General features: G+C 39.8%; 1 long non-coding RNA gene across 1 annotated transcript in view; it reads left to right on the top strand.

Annotated features, from left to right (window-relative positions):
• The window catches only part of LOC137205685 (uncharacterized), a 49,323-nt gene extending 23,290 nt beyond the window's left edge, over positions 1-26,033 (top strand). The window contains exons 2-3 of the long non-coding RNA XR_010934257.1: positions 14,048-14,145; positions 25,872-26,033. This is a non-coding gene — a long non-coding RNA (uncharacterized lncRNA). The remainder of the gene's footprint in view (positions 1-14,047; positions 14,146-25,871) is intronic.
• The last annotated feature ends 1,307 nt before the right edge of the window (positions 26,034-27,340 follow it).

Below are 27,340 nucleotides of genomic sequence, written 5' to 3'. Positions count from 1 at the left end.
TGGCTTGGCGGTCAGTGACAGAAGATTTGTTTTCCCTTTTCACAAATGAAAGATTCTTTATAATCAGGAATAGGACAGCCTCAGATTTGCCAGCATTTATGCATTTTGCACACACATGAAGAATTGAGAGCCAACTAAATTAAAAAATATTTTGTCCTACAGCCTACTAGGATTCACACCTAACTCAAGCAGAGGATAGCCTCTCAAAAACTGCTAGTTGTCTACTCAACATCCTAATCAGAGAACCCTGATTTTATTAAGGGCTTAACTGATGCAATTGTAAAGCTACATTTCCTAGCATCCCTCGCACCAAGGACTAAACTTGTGATATCATTTTGGCCAAGGAGATAGAAGCATACGTCTGTGGGAGTTTCAGGAAATTTTTCTTTTTTTCAGTTAAGGGTCACTCTTTCTTTCTTCTGTGTTCCTTCCTTTTTCATCTTCCTGTTTCAAACATAGATATGGGGCTGGAAGTATAGCAGTCATCTTGGGACCATGAAAATGAAAGTCACCCACTAAGATGGTAAAGCAGGAAGTTGGAAGGAGCCTGAGACTTGATGATGTATGGATCTGTAGCACTACTGCATCCTTCTGTAACCCCACCACACACACACACACACACACACACACACACACACCCATCTCAGGAAATGGAACCACCACCCTCCCAAAATCTTTGGGAGCTATCCCTTGCTGCCCCTTCCACTCTTCCGTATTCAATCTAGTATCAAGTCTGCGAACTCTACCAGCACAATATATCTCAAATTCATCTACTTTTCATCTGTGCTGCCACCTCTGTAGTGAACTCATTACCACCTGGAATATTTACAAGAGCCTCTTACTGGGTCCCTCACAAGTGCTCTGCTTCCTGCAATCCATCTCCAAGCAGCAGCAGAAGTGCTTCCTTAAAACCCATCCTCTGACTACACCACTCATTATGCCCACACTTAAAACCTGTCATGGCTTTCCATTGCATTGAGCATGAAATTAGAACTACTCACGATAGCCCCTGATGCCCCGCATGAGCTGGACACTGCCACCTCTCCAGCCTCATCTTTCACTGTTCTTCCCTCTTCCTTCAGTTGCTCAAAACCACTCATTTCTACCCAGAATGCTCTTGCCTTCAGTTCAACTTCATCTCTTCCTTCAGGTCTTAGTTTACGTGTCAGAAATATTTTCTTGTCCACCACATCTAGAGGAAATTCCCCAGCTGTGCTCTCTATCCTGGTTTAGACTTTCCATAATTTATAATGATTGGATTGGTTTTCTTACCTGTATTTATTTGTTTTGAGACTGTAAGCTCCACAAGGATAGGATCAGGTCTTTCTTGTTATCTTTTATACCCATTGTCTAGTCTATTGCCTGCAACCTAGTTAGAGCTCAGTAAAGATTTGTGGAATTAGTGAATGAATTTAATCTGGATATGCTAAAGATACAATGCATATAATTTTTTATTTGGCAGAAATATAATATGCAAATTTCTATGGCAATGTTTTTTGAGTCACTAATAATTACATATATGTTTATATATATACTTATATATATAATATATAAAACTTGGTTTAACTCTTATTTTTACTTTCTCATTTTTCAGTTGAAGCTTGATTATATAAGAAAACATGATTTGAGCCGCAAAAGCATGTTAAAATAAATTGAAATTTAACTTTATGTCATCAAAAAACTTTTATGACATATTTGGAATATTTTTTCCTATTATTCTTATAAAAACTAGTTTCTCTTAATAATTTTGCATTTTGTTTTTAAATGGAAAGACCAGAGAGACATTTTCAGGCTGGAATTTGTAAATCCTTCTTTGCAAATGACATGTGGTTGTTGGGAATATAGACTTACTCCTAGTTATGAGCACAGTCTGTGACATTAGACAACCTGGGTTCAAATCCAGCTGTTGTTTACTAGCTGTGTGATACTGAGCAAATTGTGTGCCTCGCTTGTGCTTAGTATTCTCAGTTGAACAATCAGGAGATAGTAGTTAACACCCCTCAGAGAGTTGTTGTGAGGTTTCAGTGAGAAAATGCATTGTTAACATTGTCAAAGAGCCTGGAACAGTAAACATTGCATTATTTTATGTACTTGTGTTTGTTTGCTAGGGCTATGATATCAAAGGACCACAGACTGGGTGGCTTAAACAACAAAAATTTATTTTCTCCCAGTTTGGAGACTAGAAGTTCGAGATTATGGTATGGGTGAGAGTTGGTTTCTTCTGAATCTTCTCTCCTTGGCTGAAAATGGTCATCTTCTACCTGCGTCTTCACACGGTTTCCCCCGCATCCATCTGTGTTTATTTCCTTTTCTTATAAGGTTGTCGGTAGTCATATTGGATTAGGGCCCATGCTAATAACCTCATTTTACCTTAATTACCTCTTTAAAGACCGTCTCTTGAAATACAATCATATTCTGAGGTATTTGGGGTTAAGACTTCAACATTAGAATTTGGGGGGACACATTTCAGCCCATAACAATATTAATATTATTCCTTCAGATAAGCCAAATCAGGTATGGTGTCTATAGTTTCTTTTTTCAACATTGGTTTTTGAAGTACTGCAGAGTTCTTAATCAGAGTTTTGCAGAGGTGAATAGGAAGAACAAATCCAGTAAACAACATCATGAGGCAAAGTTTCAGAATGAGTAAGTACATTTATGTTCTTCATTAACTTGTTTTTAACATGAGAGCTCCTTATGCTTCCTGTATTTATCCAATCATCTATTACGTTATACTTACATGAGACTAAGAATAAATACAACTGTAAACTGTGTTTGATGGTCAAACCTACCCTGAAAGTGGTTGATGTGCTGAGCTGGGCACTGAAGGAAAGCTAAGACATAAACATCCTTCCTTGATGCCCATCAGCCAACCACTAGGGCCTCTCAACATCTATGTGGACACTCTGACCCATTTCAATAAAAGGTAAAGATACCTTATTAAAAGTTATCTTATTAACTTTTAAAAAATAAAAATGGAAAACAGATCCCAGATTTATCATTAATGATGTAGACATCCTGAAACACCAACACCAATCTTTGAGGTTTTACTATCCATCTGTTAAGAAGTTCTAATCTAGACTAAAACTTCTAGCAACGGAGAATTCTTTGCAACACATACTGGAAAGTTGAGCAAGGAGTGTGTATACTGGAATTCCTGGTCTTGAATCCTATCCTGCCATTTGTTAGCTGTTTAATGATAATCACATAATTTACCCTTTCAGAATCTCAAATTTCCTGAGATGTAAAATGGCGAAAACAATATGTATTTCTCTCCTACCTCCAGAACTCTTATAAGGATCAAGGAATATAATGAAGCACTTAAGTACTAAAATCAACCAACAAATCAATACAGCAATCAATACAAACCAATTCCGATAGTAAACACTTACATAGTCCTTACTGTGCTAGGTACCATTCTAAGAATTTTATATGTAGTGGTTCATTTAATCTTCACAACAATCCTGTGAGGTAGGTACTGTTTTTAGCATCCCAGTTTAGAGATGAGGAATCCAGGGAAGGGAAAATTTAGGTAACTCATCTAGGTTGTAGAGCTAATGAATAGCAGAGATAGGATTTTAACTCAGGCATTCTAGGACACCATACTCCCCCACACCTGTAAGTCATCTAAACTGGGACGATTAGAGAATGAAACGAAAACAGAGATGCTGATGATTATACTATCACAACAAACATAAACTAAGACTTGAATTAGGCAAGTAAGATAAATAGTCACCATTATTTAAGGGAGGTTGAGTAGGAAGCTGGCTTGAAAATCTCCTGTACATGTGAAGATTTTGCTGGGGAATGTAGTGGCTCCGTGGTGACCACCACAGAAATGCATCATGCACTGCTCCTCTGTACTCCCTTCTTCTCCAAATCCAGACTGGAGTCCAGCAGGCATGGAATTGAATAATTCCATTTATTAAACTGAAATCGATGTCTCTAGAGCTCCTATCTACTGATTATGGGTTCTCCTTGTAGGAGTGATGGAGAGAGAAACTGTGCATTTGTTCCTGGAGGTCTTAGGCACTCCCACACACAGTATACTCAAGGGAGAGGATACAGAGATTGGACACAGGTTCTCAGGGTTGTTCTTGCCCAGATGGATTTCCAGCATTTTAGTACTAAGGGTCATTTTGCGCCCTCCTTTGCATCAGTGAAGCAGAGAAGTTCTGTCATGTGAGTCTGTGGGGAGAAAGGGAGAATGGGACTTGGGAACTAGATAAAGAATATGTTAATTACCTTCTCCTCTATGAAGCGCTTCTCACCCTTCCTCTCTCTGTGTCTCCCACTGGTTCCCATAGTTCATTTTATATGCTTTTTAGAAATTATAATACAGAAAACTGTATTTTAATTGGGGAAACATAACACAGTGATATAGTTCGTGGATTCCATAGCCATTAAGTACTCATCAATGAGACGACCTTGGGCAAGTAGCCTTAATCTTGGCTATTCTATCTGTAAAATGGGGATGAAAATTTACCTACCTCCTAGAGTTGTTATGAAGATTAATTGAATTAATTCATAGGAAGTCCATAGAACATCCTCTTCTCCTCTTCCTATTTTTTTCTTCTTCCAATGAGACAGAGATTGTGTTTTGTTCTGTGTTTATTTATGTGTTTACTTCTCCCATGCCAACACAGAGTATGGTACAGAGTGCACTCACTACAGCATTTATTGAAAGAATGAAAGGAAGCACGGATGAACAAATTAACAAACAGGAGATCAATTCCAGACCTAAGATGATATTTAATTGAGTTTAAATGACTCAAAGTCTAAACATATTCAATATACAGCCCTCCAGCAATATCCAGGTCATTTGTTCTCTATCTACAGAAGATGCACTTTAAGTGAACTACAAGGTCAACTGAATGTCTTTAGGGACTCTGGGCTGGCATTATAAAAAGTGTTGAGAACCCATGGTCAGCAATGAACAACCTTTGTGCAGCACCAGTGGGATCCTTTGAATGCCTCCACACCCGTCTTATGAAAGAAGCAGGTGGAACTGTTTTATTCATGTTAAAAACAAAATGACCAGAAATGGCATAAAGCAACACACGTGCTCCTAAAATGAAATCAGTGACATATATACAGCCATCTGCAATCCATTTAAGAATCCAGAGCCCAGGAAGAATCTAGTTCAGGGAAGGAAAAGGAGCAAAAATTATAGCAGGCAGCCCAAGGAAATTGACCTTATAAATGCTAGTTCACAGAGGTCAGAAAACCCAACAGGGACAGAACACAGCTATGAGGATTGTTCTCAGGAGGTGGCAAATTTACCACATCTCCTGGTAATGCTTATTTTCCTGATGTGCAACTCTGTGAATTCCTTGAGGGTGGGGACTGTGCTTTAGTCTTCTCTACCTGTGCTTTTAAATTATAAACACAGATCCCCTGAGGACCTCCACATGCAGTAGAATGACTGTTACATAGTAGGTGTTTACGAAGTATCTGTTGAGAAAATGAATGAGTGATTCAAACAAATGCATAAGTGAGTGATTAACTCATCAGAACAACTCATCAGAGCCCTCACCTTGCTGCTCCTGACCTTTGGAGATTAAGAAGTTTGAGGAATTGTGAATGGACAAATAGATAGAAGCCAAGATACCTTCTAGATTGATGGGTCCTGCTCTAGGCCATTTGTATATCTTCTTTGGAGAAATATCTATTCAAATCTTTGCCCATTTTTAAATTGGGTTATTTGTTTTTACATTACTGAGTTGTAAAAGTTCTTTATATATTCTGATTAGAAGTCCCTTGTTAGATTTATGTCAGATACATTTACATTTTCTAATGTTTTCTCCCATGCTATGGGTTATCTTTTTTATTACCTTGCTGGTGTCCTTCAGAGCACAAAGTTTTTATCTTAATGAAGTCTAATTTATTTATTTATTTTTTGTCACTTGTGATTTTGGTGCCATATCTAACAAACCATTCCCTCATCCAAGGTCACAATTTACTTCTGTGTTTTCTTCTAAGAATTTTATAGTTTAGGTCTTACATTTAGGTCTACAAAGGATTTTGAGTTAAGCCTTGTATATGGTATGAGGAAGGAGTCCAGATTCATACTTTAACATGTGGATACCCAGTTGCCCCAGCACCATTTGTTGAAAAGACTACACTTTCCCTATTGAATTGTCTTGACACCTTTCTTGTGATGGTTAAATTTTATGTGCCAGCTTGCCTTGGCTATGGTGTCGAGTCACTACAAACACTAGTGTAGATGTTACTGTGAAAGTACTTTATAGATGTGATTAACATACACAGTCAGTTGACTTTAAGTTGGTAAGATAATACCTTTGATAATGTGGGTGGGCCTCATCCAATCAGTTGAAAGCCTTAACAGCAAAAATGGAAGTTGGAGAAGAAGGAATTCTGCCTCAAGACTATAACACAGAAATCTTGCCTATGTTTTCAGCCTGCTGGCCTGCCCTACAAATTTCAAATGTGCCATCTCCCACACTGCATGAGCCAATTCCTTAAAATAAATCTCTTAACTTACATGTACATATATCCTATTGGTTCTGTTTTTCTGAGGAAACCTGATTGATACACCTGTCAAAATCCAATTGACTGTAGATGTAAGGATTTATTTCTGGACTGTCGATTCTGTTTCATTGATCTATATAGCTACACTTATCCCAGTGTTGGTTACTGTAACTATATAGCAAATTTTGAAATCAGGAAGTATGATTCCACCAACTTTATTCCTCTTTCTTCAAAATTGTTTTGTTTATTCTGGATACTCTGCATTTCCATATGTGTTTTAGGATTAGTTTACCAATTTCTATAAAAAAGGCAGCTGAGGTTTTGATAGGGGTTGAAACTGTAGACCAATTTGGGAATTACTGCCATTTTAACAATATTGAGTCTTCCAATTCGTGAACATGGAATGTGTTTCCATTTATTTACGTCTTTAATTTCTTCAACAATGTTTTGTAGTTCTCAGAGTACAAATCTTGCACTGCTTTTATTAAATGTATTCCTAAATATTTTATTTTTTTTTGTGCTATCTTAAATGGAATTATTTTCTTAATTTCATTTATGGATTGTTCATTGCTAGTATAGAGAAGTAAAATTGGTTTTTGTGTATGTGATTCTTTGTACAATTGATTTCGTATCCTGAAAATTTGCTGAATTCATTTATTACTTCTAGTAGTGTGTGTGTGTCTATTCCTTAGGATTGTCCATATACAAGATCATGTCATCTGTGAATAGAGATAGTTTTACTTTCTTTCTGACTTGGATGACTGTTATTTCTTTTTTTGCCTAATTGCCCTGGCTAGAACTTCCAGTACAAAGTTGAGTAGAAGTGGCAAGAGCAGATATCCTTGTCTTTTTCCCAATCTTAGGGGGAAAACTTTCAGTCTTCTACTGTTACTATGTTGTTAGTTAGCTGTAGGGTTTTTGGGGTAGATTCTCTTTATCAGGCTGAGAAATTTCCATCCTATTTCTAATTTGTTAAGTGTTTCTATCATGAGAGGGTATTGGATTTTTTCAAATGATCTTTCTGCATATACTGAGATAATCATGTGGGTTTTATCCTTTATTGATAAAACACATAACACAGATTGACTTTAGTGTGTTGAATCACCCTTGCATTCCTGGGTTAGATCCCACTTTGTCATGGTGTATAATCTTTTTTATATATTTACACACACACACACACACACACACACACACACACCCCTCACTCTCTCTCTCTCTCTCTCTCTCAATGTAAAAAGCATTGTGTTTAAAGCATTCAGCAATAAAACAAAATAAAGCCACCAACTAAACTAAAAAGAAAACAAAGCAAAACAAAAAAATTCCTTACAGAGATAACTTTGTAACTTGAAGATGTTTTTGTAACTTTAAGAAATTAGTATCTCTAGAATGTTTTCCAAAACAGTTCAGTGGAGTCGACCAAAACCCCCAAATAATTAGTTCATTCATACGAATCAAACCTCATTACGTAAGCAGATTTCAATGTGTTCATAGGACATCTCTGGATTCCTGCCACATTTCTCAAATATCCCATCCTTTCTTCCTTGTTACCTGCCCTCCCATTTATTGCTTCCAGAGCCCTGCGGAGTAGAGACTGTAGGTGATGGTGCTGGGTTGGTGGGCAAGGCAGACATGCTTGACTATCCTCACAAATGCAGCATTTTAGGGAAATCCAGACCAGCAAGTAGAGACAGGAGTGACCCAGGCATTATGTTTGTTTGGTTAACTCAGCTGCTAATCACAGGCTTGCTGCCTATGGGGTCAGAGATCCCTTAAATCATGCAGTTCCTCAGCCTTAGGCCAAGCTACTGCAGAACAGGACTAGATGATCATTTTCACTTCGGATTAACAGTTGCTGATTGGTTTTCACAATTGTCTTAAATGTGCATTTGTATTCTTGTAGTATTTTGTAAGGACTTCATTTAGAGTGGAATAGCTAAATGTACAGAGAAATGGAGAGCTGTTACAAAATCTTGGTCAAGGGCAAGGGACTTCAACTAGCATGTAAAATTCCCGTAATATGTGCCTTTAAATGTGTATCAGAGGAGATGGCTTCACAGGACTCCTGCCTCTGCTCATTATCACCTTGATGTAGTTATATGCTCACCACCAAGAAGAAAGTCTTCCTTACCTCTGACCAGCCTTGTCTCTTGTTCTATCATCAGAGGAGATGGAGAACAGCTGCTCTTTTTTATGGCCTTGCAGTTAATTTAATTTATATCTGCTGTAAACGTGATTTCTTAAAACTTAATAGTACATTTCAGTTTGGCATGTAGAAAGGGCCCTCTGCCTCACCCCAGTCATTCCCAATAGATGTGTTTTATTGCCTTAATTTATGTTTTTGTCTCTGTTGTTGTTGCTTGCTTTTTTTTTTTTAATAGTGTGATTTTATTTTTATGACCACATTCTTCCTAGGAATTTTCTGGGCATGTGGCATTCCAAAATTTTACTAATTTAATGACCTGTCCCACAGACAGATAGATGATCTCCAAAAGATAATGAAATGAAAGTCTAAAGGGTGCTGCATGGTCTCAAAGTTAGCAAAGACTCAGGTATTGTTATGGCAGCTCCTCGGAGATGGTGTGGTTGGGGCTCGTGGACAAAGGTCTGCGGGCTACTGCTGATATTTTACGTAAGAGAGAATTGTCTCAGAGGGAGAACTTGGAATGAAATGAAGTCTGTCTTTCCCTTGTTGACTTAAAAAAAACGCACAACGTAAAAGCTGTGAGTTGAGTCTATTCAGGGTCTTACTGAGGACTGTAGCCTGGGAGACAGCCTCTCAGTAGCTCTGAGAAACTGTTCCAAAGAGGTAAGGGGGGGAGGTCAGTATATATGTGATTTTGGCAAAGGGGGTACATGCAACCAAGCACACCTCAGTAGAAGGTTGCTGCCAGTCATCAGGAATAGACATCTCAGTTAATGGTTTTAGTGCTTTTTCAAATATGGGGAGATGCAAGAATCCAAGTTCATAAAAATTTTTTCCTGAGAATATCTAACTATCTGAAGGCCTGTTCTGCCAGTTCTCTCAGAGCACAGAGTGTCTCATTCCTGATCTCCTCTCTGACCTCCTTTCAAGGGGTGTTAAAGGTCAGTGGCAGCAATGGCTAATGACTCAATCCTTGTAGAGCCATTTGTCAGTCAATCTTCTTTAGTCAGCACCCTTTAGAAGTCTTTATACCCTGGCCAAATGATGGAGAAGTCTTTTGCAAGGATGGTCTGGTGCCTTCTGCCCACTGGTGTCTGACCTGTGGCCCTGAGGGCAGGCATGAAGAATTTAGAAACAGGCCTATGATTCCTCCAGAGGAAGTTGCATGAAGTGTAAGCCATGGGGCTAGAGTTTCTCCTGCCCTGTGGATGTATGGCCTCACAAGAGGATGAGAGAATGCAACAGAAGATTTCCCTGGGGCGGAAGAGCCACCACCGCTTGCCTGCAATGTCTCACCCTTTCAACTGATGCAAATCAGGGTACTGCCTTGCATAGCAAGGTTTTCATTCCAGTCCATCACCTAGTTCTCTATGGGCTTAGAGGCATTCCTTACTGATCCAAACAATCCCAGAGCTGATCAGGATTGTCTTCAGGAGTTTTACAAATATGAGAAAAGAGGTCAGATATCGAAGCAGGTGCTTTAGTTTACATTGTAAATTCAACTTCCTTTCTTCTTGGAAGTGGCATCAATTACTTATTCTCTAGCAGAATCCACTCTATTTTTAAAAGAAGAGCAGGTAAGAAGGATCTAAAGAGCTTCCTGAAGAACTTCTTTTGTCCATTATCAAATTCCTTGGAAAACATGAGTTTTTCCAAAAACCTGTTATTTCACAAAGGAACTCTCCAAAAATTGGCCCATTTCAGTGGCAGATTTGCACTGTGTATCGTCAATGACTGCCCTGGTGTGCTGAGCTCCACTGCCTGGATTCTAATCCTGACTCCACCACTCCTACCTGCGTGACTTTGGGCAAATTACTTAACCTCTCTAGGCTTCAGATTAACAATACCTGCCTAAATGCACATGTATCTCTTAGAACGATGCCTGGCAAGTGGTGAGTGCTCAGACTAACATGGGCCACAGCGGTAGTGATGGGGATGCATGCTAGGTGCTTTACTAGGCTCTTTGGATATAGTCTACCCTGACAGATACCCTCCTTTTACTGGGACAGTAAGGCTCAAAGAGAATAAGTAATCCACCCAAAGGCATAAAGTTAGCGGGTGGCAGGGCAGGGATTCAAACCCAGGTCTTTCTAACCCAACTCTGGAGCTCTTTTCTTTATTGCGCTACCATGTTACTGGACCAAATCAGCATATGCATTAGGACAATTCTTTACAGTGTCTACTGAAAAAAAATGCACAACCTAAAAGTGGAGAATTATGTTTTATTCGGTGGACAAACTGAGGACTTAAGCCCAAGAGACAGCTCTCAGGTAGTTCTGAGAAACTGTTCCGAAGAAGTAAGGGAGGAATTGGGATATATAGGAGTTTTTGCTCAAAAAACAGTGGTCTACCTAGAGGGGTGAGGTGGGGGGGGGGAGGGAGACGCAAGAGGGAGGGGATATGGGGATGTATGTATATGTATGGCTGATTCACTTTGTTATACAGCAGCAACTAACACACCATTGTAAAGCAATTATACTCCAATAAAGATGTTAAAACAAACAAACAGGTGGTCTGAACATCAGATTACTGTTGAAAAGAAAAAACAGACATCTCAAGTTAATGAATTTAACACTTTTCTATGTATGGGAAGATGTAAGAGTCTGGGGTCATTGAAATCATTCCTTTGATATGCTACATAACTATCTAGGGCCAGTGTCTTGGTTTTTTTCATCCTGAAGCCCCTCAGGTGCACAGTAAAGGCAGCCGCAGTGGCTGATGGCTTGATGGCCGCAGCCTCCTTTGTTTACTGATATGGCATGGGACATTCTTTGTCCACAACCGTTTATAAACAATTTCACAAATATTGCTTGTAATCACTTAGACTTCACACAAATCCATAGGCTTGGATTACGAGCATCACAATTAACAGATGAGATAATGGGTTCAGATAAAATGAAACTGGCCTGAGTTTACCCAGCTGACGGGTGTGGACAGGAACCCTTGACTTCTGGCTCAGCCCCTCATTTCTGCCCACATCACTCCACCTAAGGAACAGCTCCTTTCTGAAGTCTACTGTGGCTTTCCGCTCCCAGTCTGAGGTCCTTTCCTTGACCCTCAAGATACCATCTGCTCCTTCAAGTCATGCTTTCATTTTTCTTCAAAACCCTGGCCAGGAATTCCCTCTTCCAGGAAGTGTTTGCTGATTTAAATTTAGCTGGTCTGCTCACCAAGTGTTCTACATGGATCCTCTGCCCTTGCCTTACTGCCCTTGACAAGTTTTTCTCACAACTGCCCTGCGAAGAAGGCACTATTATTACCTAGCTCACAGAGTTGAGATTCAATCCAGTCTGGTTTTAGAGACCCTGTTCTTAAATACTCAAGTGTTGCTGCCTCCTTACCCCCAATGTGTGAACCATTAGACGGCAACTCAGTGACTCTGTACAGTCATGCAGGGAAAAAGCCACTTCTGAGACATTCAGTTCCTGATTGAAGTAGTGGTGGCTCTTCACCAGAGCTCCTTGAAGTTCTTTTCAAAGTAAGTCAATAAATAGATGCAGTTATTCGTGAGAACAGGTATAATGCATAATTTGGCTCAGTTCTAAAGAAAATAGGTGGTCTGCATGGCTAGCTTGGAAACTGGTGGACTGGGTTGCATTTGATCAGCTGGAAACTATAGACAAGAGACCAACCTTACATATAGAAGGCACCCAATAAATATGTACTTATTGAGTATACTTATCAAACCTTTATTGAGCACCATCTAAATGCTAAACTCAATACCAAGCACCATGGATACAGTGGTGAATGAGAGACAAAATCTCTGGCCTCCTGAAACTTACATCCTATTAGCTGAGCCAAACTAAAAATTAAATATTTAATATTACATCTAGTAGTAATACCTGCTATTCTTCAGAAAAATAAAACATGATGAGGAGATAGATAGAGATATAGTGGGGATATTGTGATGACTGTAATTTATGCAGTGGCCAAAAATGCAAATGGCCTCTTTGAGCATAATTCTGGAGACAGTTTTAGGAAAAAAGTTATTGTTCACATCCCTACACTTAAATTTCAGGTAATTATATTAACTTTGTTGGGCTATTGGAAGGATTACCTGGGATAATATATGCACAAGCTTTAGCAGCATTACTGGCATAAAGTAAACATTTGATAAGCAGAGGCGACAATTAGTGTGATTGTTGTGGTGGAGGTGGTGATGGTGGTGAAGTCACTACTTTTTTGTTTATTTGGTTTTTAAAAAAATATTTATTTATTTGTTTAGCTGTGCCGGGTCTTAGTTACGGCATGTAGGATCTTTCAGTTGCGGCATGTGGGATTTTTAGTTGCGGCATGTGGGATCTAGTTCCCTGACCAGGGATCGAACCCGGGCCCCCTGCAATGGAAGGGTGGAGGCTGGACCACCAGGGAAGTCCCAACTAACTAGTTGTGAGGGCAGGCGACTTTGGGGCTTAACTTAGAGAAGTTAGGGAGATGAAGGACCAGGAAAGCTCTTGCCACAAAGATGACAAAGAAACCACTGTCATAGGAGGAAAAGAGAATATTGAGGTTACACTGGGAGGCAAGAAACAAACAAACAAACAAACAAATAAGCAAACAAAACAAAAAGAGACTCTAGAGATTTTGAGATAGAGAAAAGCAGAGCAAATGGAATGGAGAAGAAAGGTGATGGATGCAATTAAAATGTAGATAAACGTCATGAGAATTCAGATCTAAATCTTAAACCTGGTGTGTGGATGACACTTATGCCCTCTCCTGCACTCTGTAACGCAAATTTGCCAAATGCAATTGGAAAAGTACAAAGTGAGTTTTGGTTAAAGATCATGGTGTGTAGACATTAATTCTCTCTCTTCCCTTCCTCAAAAATCTCAAAAAGAATAAAAAATGGAGACAGTATTTTAGTTGCCAATGAAATAAGTATATGACTGCAATTTTAAACCACAAACTGTGTAGCAAACCTGCTAAATGCTGTGAAATCTGGCCCCAAAATGGGGAAGAACACTGACAACTAACAACATATCCTCAGACCTTGGGCAAGAGGGACATTTCCCCAAGAGCAACTGAGGCTACCCTGAAATGCCCATCCAAGGATTCTTTAAGTGATATAAGATTCAGGGGCACAGAGAGCCACAGCCGAAGAGAACTGTCCCCATAGAGACCCAATTTGACACCACAGAACATGGCAGGTAGAAATCAAGGGGGAACCAGGCCAATACACAATGTTTATCTGTTGTCTACTCTCCTAGCTGTAGAGATGATCAAAGGTGAGGTCAGATGGAGAGAGTGGAGGAAACAACACCTTCCAAATTACCAATTTCTTAAATGCCAAAGATTGAGTGATGATACATAGTCACAGTTTAAGAAAAATTGTCGATTTGGTGAGAGGCTCTAGGAGACAGTACTCTCTGAGCTTACCAACTAACGTCTTCCACTGCTTCCCTTCCTCCACAGACCATCTTTCAGTTGGCGTATGAGATGAATAGTGATCAGAAGGAGCCACCCCCACAGATCCACTTTGAAATAAGAGGGAAAATAAAGAAGAAAGGAAGGTAAGACAAGGAAATATAAACAACTAGAGATAATTTCCAAATAAACAGAGGAAGAGTTCAGACGAAGAATTCTCTGTACTTGCAAAGAAATTATAGGCAACACAGGTAAATGAAAAATATTACAGAGACGAAAGCTATACTATACACAACAAAATTTAGAGTAAACCTAACCTAAACGAGAACTTTCACTCATTTGTTCAACATATGATTACTGAATACCCCATACATGCCAGGAGTGCTGTAAATGCTGTGTTTAGCAGTGTTTAAGGTTGACAGAGTCTCTGCCCTCATGGAGCTTACAGTCTAGGATGGGGGTAGAGAGAATAAAATACACAGACTAAACTTACGTAGTCTTATAAAAAAATAAAATATGATTATATAGAGAGAATGAGAACGTTAGGCCTTTTTTAGATTGGGTGATCAAGAAAGGTCCCTCTGATCGTGTGACATTTTATCTGAAACCTGGATAACATGAATGATCCAGAAATAACTGAATCACTACACTGTACATCTGAAACCAACACAATATTGTTACTCAACTATACTTCAATTAAAAAATCCAAAAATGAATATCTGGGAAGACATTCTAGGCAGACATAATAATAGTAAAAAAAGATTATAAGGAAGGTAGACATGAGTGACAAAGAATATCCAGCAAATACGTAATTGATGTTTGAAAAAAAAGAAATGAATAAATGAAACAGAAAATATGTTAAAAAACGTAATAGGAAAACAATCCCCAAATAAATGCTTAAATCTGCAGATTGAGTGAATAATGTTATAATGAAAACTTGATCTTTGAATGATCAACACCAGTACCTAGGAATAATATGGATAACTAGCCCTTAATCTGGCCTGGTCTTGTGGCTTGCTTTGGCCAATAGCATCTTGTGACAGCTCTAACCCTAAGCTTCCAGAGGCCTCACAGACTTCCAGTCTCTTTCTTTCAACTCTGCTACTGGTATGTGGACAAACCGGAGCTACCCTGCTGGAAGCTGAGAGATCACACAACAAGGTCACCTCCATTGCTCCTGCCAGGAGATAACCAACTGCTACACATGTGAGTGAGGTGACTGTAGGCCAGTCAGGCTCCAGCTGACCCATGTCCTGCCCACAGATGCTTAGGTAATTCACCCAGGATCAGCAGAACCACCTCCACAGACCTGTAGACCTGTGAACTATAATAAATGGTGTTTGTTTTCAGCCACAAAGCTTTAGAGTGGTTTATTAGGCACTAAAGTAACTGATAAATACCTAAATGTCTTTCATTTAGATGACAGACAATTTAGGACATGTCTTTGCCTTTAGAGAGATAATTTAGGACATGTCTTTTATAAAGAAATGTTTACCTAAAATTCAGCACATTTAATTATATGTTAGTTTCTTTTTCTTCTGTTAAATTCAAGTGGAATTACATTTAGTGCTTTTTATTAAAAACGGCTTTAATATTTTTTATTAATTTTATTAAAAATATTTTCATTCCATCAAAATTCTATCAATTTATCTATCTATCCTTTGAACTGTAGATGTGGCTAAAGAGATATCAGGAACAATATTTATCAAATGTTAATAGTTATTCTTTCATGTGATGTTCTTTCATGGTAAATTTTTGTATAATTTTTACATTGTGTTTTGTAGTTTTCTTATTACTTGAATTTATTGTAATGTATATATATCAACTTTATAAAAACTAGTTGAATCATTCTTTTAAAAAGAACATGTACAATAGCCAGGACATGGAAGCAACCTAAATGTCCATCAACAGAGGAATGGATAAAGAAGATGTGGTACATATATGCAAAGGAATATTACTCAGCCATAAAAAGGGACAAAATTGGGTCATTTGTAGAGACATGGTTGGACCTAGAGACTGTCATACAGAGTGAAGTAAGTCAGAAAAAGGAAACAAATATTGTATATTAACGCACATATGTGGAATCTGAAAAAATTGGTATAGACAATCTTATTTACAAAGTAGAAATAGAGACACAAATGTACAGAACAAACATATGGATACCAAGGGGGAAGGGGGAGGGGGGGATGAATTGGGAGATTGGGATTGACATATATACACTATTGATACTATTTATGAAATATATAACTAGTGAGAACCTACTGTATAGCATAGGGAACTCTACTCAGTGCTCTGTGGTGACCTAAATGAGAAGGAAATCCAAAAAAGAGGGGATATATGTATACATATAGCTGATTCACTTTGCTGTACAGTATAAACTAACACAATATTGTAAAGCAACTATACTCTAATAAAAAATTTTTAAAAACTAAAAAACTCAAAAGAACATGACAGGTAGTAAGGAAGTGCTCAAAAAAGGATGGAGCCATGTTGAAAGGATAAAGGAGCAATATGGGATCCTGGATTGATTCCTGGACCAGAAAATGGACATTAGTGGGAAAATTGCTGAAATTTGAATAAGGTCTATAGAGTAGTTATTAGTGCTGTAGCAATGTTAATACATTGCTTGATCATTGTGATTATTATGTAAGATGCTATAATATGGGAAGTTGGGTAAAGGATAACAGGAACTTTGTGTACTATTTTTGCAATTGTTCAGTCTAAAATTATTTCAAAATATAGTTAGAAAAGAGCATGACATGGTATTAAATAATGTAAATAAAAAGTTGGATTTTGATCTATCTTACTTTTGAAATGCAAGATTTGTGAAAAAAATGGGGGAACATCAAACAGTGACCAATAACTAATGCATATAGTTAATGAAAATTGCTCTTAGCTGTAAGTTGATTCTAATTTGTAGTTTTAGATTTCCAGGATATTCTGGAAAAGAACTTGTTGATGTAAATGTTAATGTCTATAACATATTATCACTGTTGTTATTAATACACTGACATTGTTTTGTCTGCAAGGACCATATCAATTCTACATTCTGTTCAAGCAGAAGTTTATATACCTTAATAGGAAAACAGGTGATTTTATTTGCTTCATTGTCCTCACTATCATCTGTATATCAATCCCAGACCTCCCCTCCTTTTTTCCCAGTTTTATTGACAAATAATTGACATACATCACTGTTTAAATTTAAGGCAAAACACTTCCATTTACCATTGCAACAAAAAGAATAAAATACCTAGGAATAAACCTACCTAAGGAGACAAAAGACCTGTATGCAGAAAACTATGACACTGATGAAAGAAATTAAAGATGATACAAACAGATGGAGAGATATACCATGTTCTTGGATTGGAAGAATGAATATTGTGAAAATGACTATACTACCCAAAGCAATCTACAGAGTCAGTGCAATCCCTATCAAGCTACCAAAGGCATTTTTCACAGAACTAGAACAAAAAATTTCACAATTTATATGGAAACACAAGAGACCCCAAATAGCCAAAGCAGTCTTGAGAAAGAAAAAATGGAGCTGGAGGAATCAGGCTCCTGGACTTCAGACTATACTACAAAGCTACAGCAATCAAGACAGTATGGTACAAAAAGAGAAATACAGATCAATGGAACATGATAGAAAGCCCAGAGATAAACCCATGCATGTATGGTCACCTTATCTTTGATAAAGGAGGCAAGAATATACAATGGAGAAAAGACAGCCTCTTCAATAAGTGGTGCTGGGAAAACTGGACAGCTACATGTAAAAGAATGAAATTAGAACACTCCCTAACACCATACATAAAAATAAATTCAAAATGTATTAAAGACCTAAATGTAAGGTCAGACACTATAAAACTCTTAGAGGAAAACATAGGCAGAACACTCTATGACATAAATCATGGCAAGCTCCTTTTTGACCCACCTCCTAGAGAAATGGAAATTAAAACAAAAATAAACAAATGGGACCTAATGAAACTTAAAAGCTTTTGCACAGAAAAGAAAACCATAAACAAGATGAAAAAACAACCCTCAGAATGGGAGAAAATATTTGCAACTGAAGCAATTGACAAAGGATTAATCTCCAAAATATGCAAGGAACTTATGCAGCTCAATATCAAAAAAACAAACAACCCAATCCAAAAATGGGCAGAAGACCTAAATAGACATTTATCCAAAGAAGATATACACATTGCCAACAAACACATGGAAGGATGCTCAACATCACTAATCATTAGAGAAATGCAAATCAAAACTACAATGAGATATCATCTCACACCAGTCAGAATGGCCATCATCAAAAAATCTACAAACAGGGCTTCCCTGGTGGCGCAGTGGTTGAGAGTCCACCTGCCGATGCAGGGGAGACGGGTTCGTGCCCCGGTCCAGGAAGATCCCACATGCCCCGGAGCCGGCTAGGCCTGTGAGCCATGGCCGCTGAGCCTGCGCATCCGGAGCCTGTGCTCCGCAACGGGAGAGGCCACAACGGTGAGGGGCCCTGCATACCGCCAAAAAAAAAAAAAAATCTACAAACAATAAATGCTGGAGAGGATGTGCAGAAAAGGGAACCCTCTTGCACTGTTGGTGGGAATGTAAACTGATACAGCCACTATGGAGAACAGTATGGAGGTTCCTTAAAAAACTAAAAATAGAACTACCATACTGTAAGGTCTACTGGCCCGAGGCAGGGGAATGCAATCAGACTCACAGGTTGCATCAGACTGAAACTTTCCGGACCACCCAGTTCCAGGAACTGACCTGGGGACTTTTCACCCGGCCCAGCCTTCCCACCTTTCGAGGGGCGGGACTAATGGTCCCAAGACTGATGCGACCTGCACCAGATATTGCCACGATACCCGAAAAGACCACCAAATAAGGAATACCCTGCGCCCTCCCGGATTCACCACACCCCTTTCCCTTCTTCCCCTATAAATTCTGCCCAGACCCTCGCCCGCGCGCGACTTCTCTGGCCCCTTTCTCTTGGACCAGTGAACCTCGCCCGGGAGCGTTCCCAAATAAAGCTTGTTTAAGCTCTCCTCTGTTTCCTGGTGCCGTTCATTACACATATGACCCACTACTGGGCATAGACCCTGAGAAAACCATAATTCAAAAAGAGTCATGTACCACAGTGTTCATTGCAGCTCTATTTACAATAGCCAGGACATGGAAGCAACGTAAGTGTCCATCAACAGGTGAATGGATAAAGAAGATGTGGCACATATATACAATGGAATATTACTCAGCCATAAAAAGAAACGAAATTGAGTTATTTGTAGTGAGGTGGATAGACCTAGAGACTGTCATATAGAGTGAAATAAGTCAGAAAGAGAAAAACAAATACAGTATGCTAACACATATATATGGAATCTAAAAAAAAAAAAGAAAGAAATGGTTGTGAAGAACCTAGGGGTAGGACAGGAATAAAGACGTAGACGTAGAGAATGGACTTGAGGACACGGGGAGGGGGAAGGGTAAGCTGGGACAAAGTGGGAGAGTGGCATGGATTTATATATACACTACCAAATGTAAAATAGATAGCTAGTGGGAAGCAGCCGCATAGCACAGGGAGATCAGCTCGGTGCTTTGTGTCCATCCACCTAGGGGGATGGGATAGGGAGGGTGGGAGGGGGACGCAAGAGGGAGGAGATATGGGGATATATGTACACATAACAGTTGATTCACTATGTTATGCAGCAGAAAGTAACACACCATTATAAAGCAATTATACTCCAATAAAGATGTTAAAATAAATAAATAAATAAATTTAAGGCATACAGCATGATGGTTTGATTTACGTATATTGTGAAATGATTACTGCAGTAGGTACAGCTAACATCCATTTTCTCATATTGATACAATAAAAAGAAAAGTAAACAAAAGAAAAAAAAGGAAAAACATCTTGTGATGCGAACTCTCAGGATTTGCTCTGTTAACCACCTTCCTATGTATCATAGAACAGTGTCAGCTATAGTCGTCATGTCGTATGTAATATCTCTAGGACTTATTTATCTTATAACTGGAAGTTAGTACCTTTTGACCGCCTTCTTTCAATCCTCCCACCCCCACCCACAAACAAATCTGATCTCTTTTTCTATAAGTTTGTTTGTTTTTTAGATTCCACATAGAAGTGAGATCATAGAGTATTTGTCTTTCTCTGTCTGACTTATTTCATTTAGCATAATGCCTTCAAGGTCCATCCATGTTGTTGCAAATAGTAGGATATCCTTGTTTTTCATGCTTGAATAATATTTCAGTATGTGTATGTATGTATAGGTGTATATATATACACCTGTATATATGTATATGTATATATTCATGCATCCATCAATGGACACATTTTTAATTGGGTTGTTTGAGGGTTTTTTGGTTATTGAGTTATACAAGTTTATTTAATTATTACACTTTAAAAGTAATTATTAATATATTTCCAGCCTAACTTTAAAAATTACATTTACTTAATCAAAGGAATAATTAAGGAGTTAGAAACTAGGTTACAGCCCCAAGATAGCAAAACATGACAAATACAAAATATGTACTGAAAAGTGGTATAGGGCTTCCCTGGTGGCGCAGTGGTTGAGAGTCCGCCTGCCAATGCAGGGGACACGGGTTCGTGCCCTGGTCCGGGAAGATCCCACATGCTGCGGAGCGGCTGGGCCCGTGAGCCATGGCCGCTGAGCCTGCGCGTCCGGAGCCTGTGCTCTGCAACGGGAGAGGCCGTAACGTAACGCGTATCGCAAAAAAAAAAAAAAGTGGTATAAATCTGCTATTTGTGATGCACCAAGGGAAAGACCATTTGGTCCAGGTTGAAACAGCAATTTCCTCGGAAGAGGAGCACTCTATTTTTTTTTTTAACCAGTTATACTATTCTTTACATCCATTTTGATGCTATGAGTAAACAATATCCATACCACATAAACATGCCAAGACACTTTAAATGTATACATAAACAACTCCAATACATTCCAGTTGTTTCATAAAGCAGCTATTTTTAAAAAGGGAAGAATAATTCCATACCAGGTTCATTATAGAGGAATTCTCTGGTGGATTCTGAAGCAAATAGAAAACAACAAAAACCTTAAAACTTGTAATTGACAAAATAAATTGCTTTTCTTTTTTTAGTTTCGAAATAGTACTGACTCTTACAAAGAGCAGCAAGTCACACCAAGAATATTATATCTATTTACAAAAGTTGTGTATTAGATCTCTAAACTACTACTGTCAAGTCAAGTGTCAAGAGCGTTCTTTAGTAAAAGGAAGGGAAGGGGCTGGCTGCAGGCAATCCAGCAACACCAGCGCGCTCTGCACACAGAGCTGTGTGGCTTGAATGCTGCAGCAGCTACATGGAGCCGTTCGTTGAACACAGGAGATGATAAAGTATCTAGCAAAGAAAATATGAAAAGCTGCTGTTCAAAAACTGTTTATCAAACAAATATACTCCTATTGTAAGTTGCCAAAAACTGGGTTTCAATTTACCTTACCAGTGTGTGACTATTTACCATTTGAGTTTTATTTCAGCTCTTCTCATTGTCTTCATTCCTTATGTGGATTAGTTCATGCCCTCTGTCCTTGGAAGTTCTCTCCAAAGTAGATTACAGAATTTAGAGACATTTTTAAAGTCCATTGATAATTTTCCAGTTCTGTGTAGTCTACAGTTTAACCATCAGCCATTTGCTCGGATATAAAACAGGGGGAAAAAAAGATATTCTCACATTAAAACCAAAATGCTTTATTTTCTCAGTGCTCCTGTATCTTATTCTATTTAGATATCATATAGTACAGGCAAATGGATGTGGATTTGATGCAAATGGATGTGGTTTGACAATTTATTTTTTATTTCTTTTAGTCCGAGAATTTAACCAAAACCATTTCTTCTGTGCAATGTCACCCTAAATTCAAGAGTGAGATCTGGCAGGCAAGTCTTGGTAACAGACCCTGCATCTGTCTCGTGTCCATCAATGTCATGGCTAGTTTGGAAGTTAACAAGGCATTTTGCGGCACCACAGGTGCAATCTGCAATCCATTTAAAATTAACCCCAATTAAAATACAAACTAGCACAAATCGAACAGGGTTTTTTTGCATATTAATTTTGTATGTACACTGTCAGAATTTTAAATCAGCTTTGCCTAAGGACTAAAGTGAACTACATTCAAGTGCTATATCTTTAGGAAAAATGTCCCCAAATGACTACATATGTCACTGTGGATTTTTGTTATTATTATTTGTTATTATTTTTGTTTATCTTACAAACTCTCTAATGTATTAAAAATAATTGAGAGTGGATGAAAATCTCCCCCCACCAATGCAATTATTCACATATTCATTAGGCAAATGTTCACACCTTGGGCCCAGAGTCTAGGATACAGCTATGAATCCATCTTTTCTCTGCTTTTCTTCCCTAGTCTCCAGAGTTTCTCCAACCACCTAAAAACCCACATAGAATTCCAAACGATTTCAGTAGCTCAGTTGGGCAAGCAGTAATGCACAGGCCAAACTCCCGATGTGTTTTTGACATTTGCTGATAAAGATGTGTGGGTGGTTTTTTTTTTTAATTAATTTATTTTTTTTTATGCATGGATGTTATTTTTCTTTTTACCTAAGGATGTTCCACCCAACCTGGCAAGGAAGGGAAACTGGACTGAGGGGCCCTTAGCCAACAAGGTCACTGTCTACACTGCAGATGTTGGTGGAGTAGAGGAGTCTTGGTGAGAATGAGGGATTGAGACAGGGAAGAAGAAACCCAGAGGTCTGATTTGTCTTCTATTCTGAAACCAAGTGTCTTATTTTCAAGTGCAAGTTTTTTAAAAAAAAAATCTCAAAAAGAAAAAATATCTGATTTGCAGCATGCAGCCAGCAGCTAGCTGCAAAGCTCAGGACCTGCCCCGAGGGATGAGCAGCACGGTGACCTCTGAGACCACTGTGCCACCCATGTGCTCAGATGTCATCCCTCCCTTCCGGAGAGCCAGGCCAACTGCCAGAACGGCGGAAGAACCATTATTTGTATACAATGTTTGTAATGGACATCAGAAATGGTGATAGGCAGGATGCCCATAAAATTTATCATCCAAACTAGACACTTTTGAAAGAGGGCACTATTAATCAGCACACCAGGTCAACAGACATGAATGGAGCGCGCCCCAGGCAAACTGGGACACAGGGCTACGCTACCCAGAGGAGGCCTGTTCAGGATGCCTGCATTTTCTCTTTACTAGGTTTGCAATTAAAACATTTATAGCTTCTCTGAAGCCCCACCTCCAGGGTTATACTGCCTGGAAATGACTTTGAGAATGTATTTTGGGGCAAAACAGATTTGTTGAAGACACTGTCCTCATAAGTGTGTAGCAATAACTACAGAAGGAATTATATTCCCACTTTGCTGTCCCAGTGTGGTTAGAGGAGATTCTAGAATTAGAAAAGAAACCCGAAAATGAAAGACCTGATCTAAGGGCTTAATTCTGCCCTTCAGGAAACAAAACACACAGAGTGGCCAGTGGTTCTTTAAAGATGTTCCCCATCAATCTTCCACCTCATGTTCATTTGGTCTGCCTTTGCCTGACTCTGTCTCATTTAACTTTTTGAAAAAAATTATTTTATCTACAGCCTAGAAACTCTGATACAGTTTGTCCACATCAAGGAAGTCTTTTACTTGGGAATAGTGCATTATCCTCGCCAGAGCACAGCTTCCTAGTCAGTGGACGTCATTTTATGTTTCTGTCTCTCTTCATTTGAAATACCTGGGATGTACCATCTTAAACAGAAATGCAACCGTTCAAGGAGAGAGAGAAGGAACGCCTGAGCTGCCACAGGAAATGAGACAGGGCTGAGGCTGAGGCCGGGGCATTGGGGGGCACTGTAAATAAGGCAAAGGCCTGGGCAGAGCGACGAGAAATATTTGGCATTCCTGGCTTCCCACAAAGGGTAGGTCAAGGAGAGGGAATGGGCAGTTGGGCTGGACTGTACACCACAACTATTCTTTTTTGGGCTGAATCCAGTCCACTGTGTCACAGAAACGTCCCCAGTGGGAAGCTGCCACATTTATTCCACACTATGGCAAATGCTTAGGGTAATTAGAGCCGATGCCTGTCTGTACACAGGACAGGGTCAACGTCTGTGGCAAAGACAGCTGCTGGTTTCGAGGCTGCATGTTAAATCCACTTCGGCTAACAACCGTCAAAGCCGTATTCAGAACACCATGTGTTTAAGGGATGCAGCACCAAAAGTCTGTTTCCACAGGTCCCAGTCAAAACAAAGTCCACTATTTCATGGTGTGCCCCCAGGAGGGCTGTTTCAGAACACTGCTGGCCGCTTTTTGGATTGAAATTTTGGAAGAGGAACCCTGCTTACTGTTCCCTGGGTAGTGAATTGAAGATGTGCCTCTCTTTTCTTTGAAACTCTGGGGGAAAAAAAATCCCACCTTATCATCAATAACAAAATAACTACACATACACCAAGATAAAAACAGCCATTCAGTTTAGAAGAGCTTGCCCATCAAACAGGCTTTCTTCCTGCCTCCTTCTCTGGTCCTTTCAGGGTAATTCAGCTCCTGCTACAGGATCTATAAAATGCTGTATTGAGACTATTTCATTAGGTTTCCAGCAGTGGGAAATTCCAGCTACTGGGTATACCCAAGGCCCGTGTAAGCTCTTTTTTTTTTTTTTCCTTAATTCAAGTCTCTGGCTATAGAACAAATAGCAGAGCTTACTGTTGCTGGATGTCTAATTTCCTCAAGTACTTCTGAGGCAAACGTTGCAGAACAAGAGGTGAACAGAGTACACGTGGAAAACGGGACACCATGACCCAAGAGTCAGCAGGTAGATGGATGGCTTGTAAACCTTCTCCTCTGAGTCATTCAGATAAGCAGGTCTTAGGTGATAAACCCAAGAGGGTGCCTCTCAGAGCAGCGGGATGGCCTTCCTGTCCCCTCCTCCACTCTGTCTACATGGCCCAGAGTGAAGTGGCGATTTGGTAATTGTGTTAAAAGTTTGATATGCTGCAGAAGTTGCTTTGGAATTGTTTTTATTTTTGTTTCATTCAAATGAACAAGTAATCTTTTTTTTTTTTTTTTTTTGTGGTACGTGGGCCTCTCACTGTTGTGGCCTCTCCTGTTGCGGAGCACAGGCTCAGCGGCCATGGCTCACGGGCCCAGCCGCTCCGCAGCATGTGGGATCCTCCCGGACCAGGGCACGAACCCGTGTCCCCGGCATCGGCAGGCGGACTCTCAACCACTGCGCCACCAGGGAAGCCCCTGAACAAGTAATCTTGATAGAGTGGCCATATGCATTTCCTGAGACAGTCTTAATATCTAATATTTTGTTTGATCATCCCTATAAGTGCCCCAGAATCATGTCCCCTCAAGTTTTGGTTCAGAAAACATGATGGGGGGAATCTTGGCGCATCTGTGTATTTTTCAGGAAGAGTAAAGAAGTAGGAGAGAAGGGAGGGCAGGCGTGGAATGCCTCCTTGGTGACAGGGAACATGCCAGAAATTTGCACGGTTAGTATAACAGTGGTAGTTTATAAATTAGGAAACTCGCTCAGAGAAATGCAGTGACCTGCCCAAAGTACCTGGCTATGAAGCGATGAAACAAAGCTTCGAATCCAGATCTGTCTGACTCCAATACCCATGGCTTTTCGACCATTGTATAAACTGCTGATTCTGTTTCTAGGGAGCCTGATCCTTCTTAAGGAGGTAAGATTTATAAGCATGAAAACTCTAAACAATAAAGATGGGAATAATGTGTTACATTATGACAAATGGTCAATTCTATTAATCAGATAACTTACTCATCTGTTGCAAAATATGGTCCATATACACACCCAAGTTGAATTCCCAGCAGAATAAATTTCCTTTTTTAAATTATTTGTTTAGGAGAATCCCAAAAGCAATGCAGCCCAGAGTATGAACACCACGTCAAGACCCTCCAGTCAAGACCCTGGCTCTGCTCAGGAGGCCAGCCGTCTGTCAGTGTCACGCTGCATGCTTGATGATGGCGCAATGCTGCAGAGATGGAGGGAGTGCCGAGGACTGCCCACTGACAGGTAGTTAGGGCCGTAATGCTTTACAATTACTGTCTACAATCAACATCTTGCATTCCTTAAACAGTCCCTGGTTACCTGTTGTGTACGAAGCACGATGTTGAAGATGCTGGGACTAGAGGGAGACATAAGACCCAGTCTCCACTCTCCAAGGGTTTACAGAAGAAGGAGGTATGACCGTGTAAGAAAATGCCAGATGATAGATACAAACAGTTAACTCTGGCAACTCCAGAGGGGAGTGATGTCACTGCATCTAATGGGAAAATCAGTGGAGGAGGCATCTGACATAGGCCTTGAAGTATGTGTAGGAGCCCAACAGACAGGCGTGGGGAGAAAAAAAACAGAAGCGAATGCTCACAGTGGGAGGAGAACAGGATCTGTCAAAATAGCAAGTCATCCAGCTTGTCTGGATTGTCAAATATATGAGAGGGAGTATTAGGAATAAGACTTATTTTCTGGGCTTGCCCTTCACCTTGAACTTCAGTTGAGATACGATTCATCACTTTTGGCTTGTCCTCCTAAGCAGGACCAGACTCCCCCAGTCAGTAGGCAGCACTGGCCAGCAGCCCAGCCGCTCTCCTGTGTGTGTGCATATGTGGGCCAGCGACGCAGGGGGTCAAGGCTGTTTCCTCACTCAGAAACTCGTCTGGTTCATGAGCACTAGCCTCGCTGGCCTGGAAAGCTGATCTGGTTTCCTTTTTGACCCCCTTTTTTCTCTGTCCTGAAGCTCTGATCCCCTGGACAGAAGGCTGGGTCAGCTTGGCTTGTAGCCAGCAGACACCGAAGAGGCCACCATTCACAGGGACCCTTCTCCTCTCAGCCCCCCAACACTCCTAGGGTGGGCAGCCAGCATCGCTTTCCCTCTGGTTCCAGGCAATGTCTACCTATCAGTTAAGCTGTAAGATGTTTGCCCTGGGGATGTTTGAGGGTTTGAGGGTCAGTCGGAGGTTTAAAACAAACAAAACAAAACAAATTCTGCCTCACTGAATCTTAAATTGTTGACTGCTGGTAAAGTATCTTCTAAAAACATATCAGGCACAGTCACCCATGCGCCCAATCAGTGAACAGAAGTGAGCAACTAAAAGCCTGCTTTAGCTCTTTCCTCATTTCATTGCCTCATCAAAGTGTCTGGTTCTCAGCTTGACCCCAACTTATCAGCTGTGATGCCTGCCCCACATCAACACTGGCCAGTGAGTTGTTAGAAATGCAGATCCTGGGGCTCATCCCAGACTTGGTGAATCATAATCCCCGGGCTGAGAGATAGGCCTGTGGGTTTTATTTTGTATATATCTTCCCCAAGTG

The sequence above is a fragment of the Pseudorca crassidens genome, chromosome 14 (genome assembly GCF_039906515.1).
Source record: "Pseudorca crassidens isolate mPseCra1 chromosome 14, mPseCra1.hap1, whole genome shotgun sequence".
Taxonomy (NCBI): domain Eukaryota; kingdom Metazoa; phylum Chordata; class Mammalia; order Artiodactyla; family Delphinidae; genus Pseudorca; species Pseudorca crassidens.
Note: the sequence above shows the minus strand (reverse complement) of the source record. Positions and strands in the feature narration are given on the sequence as shown.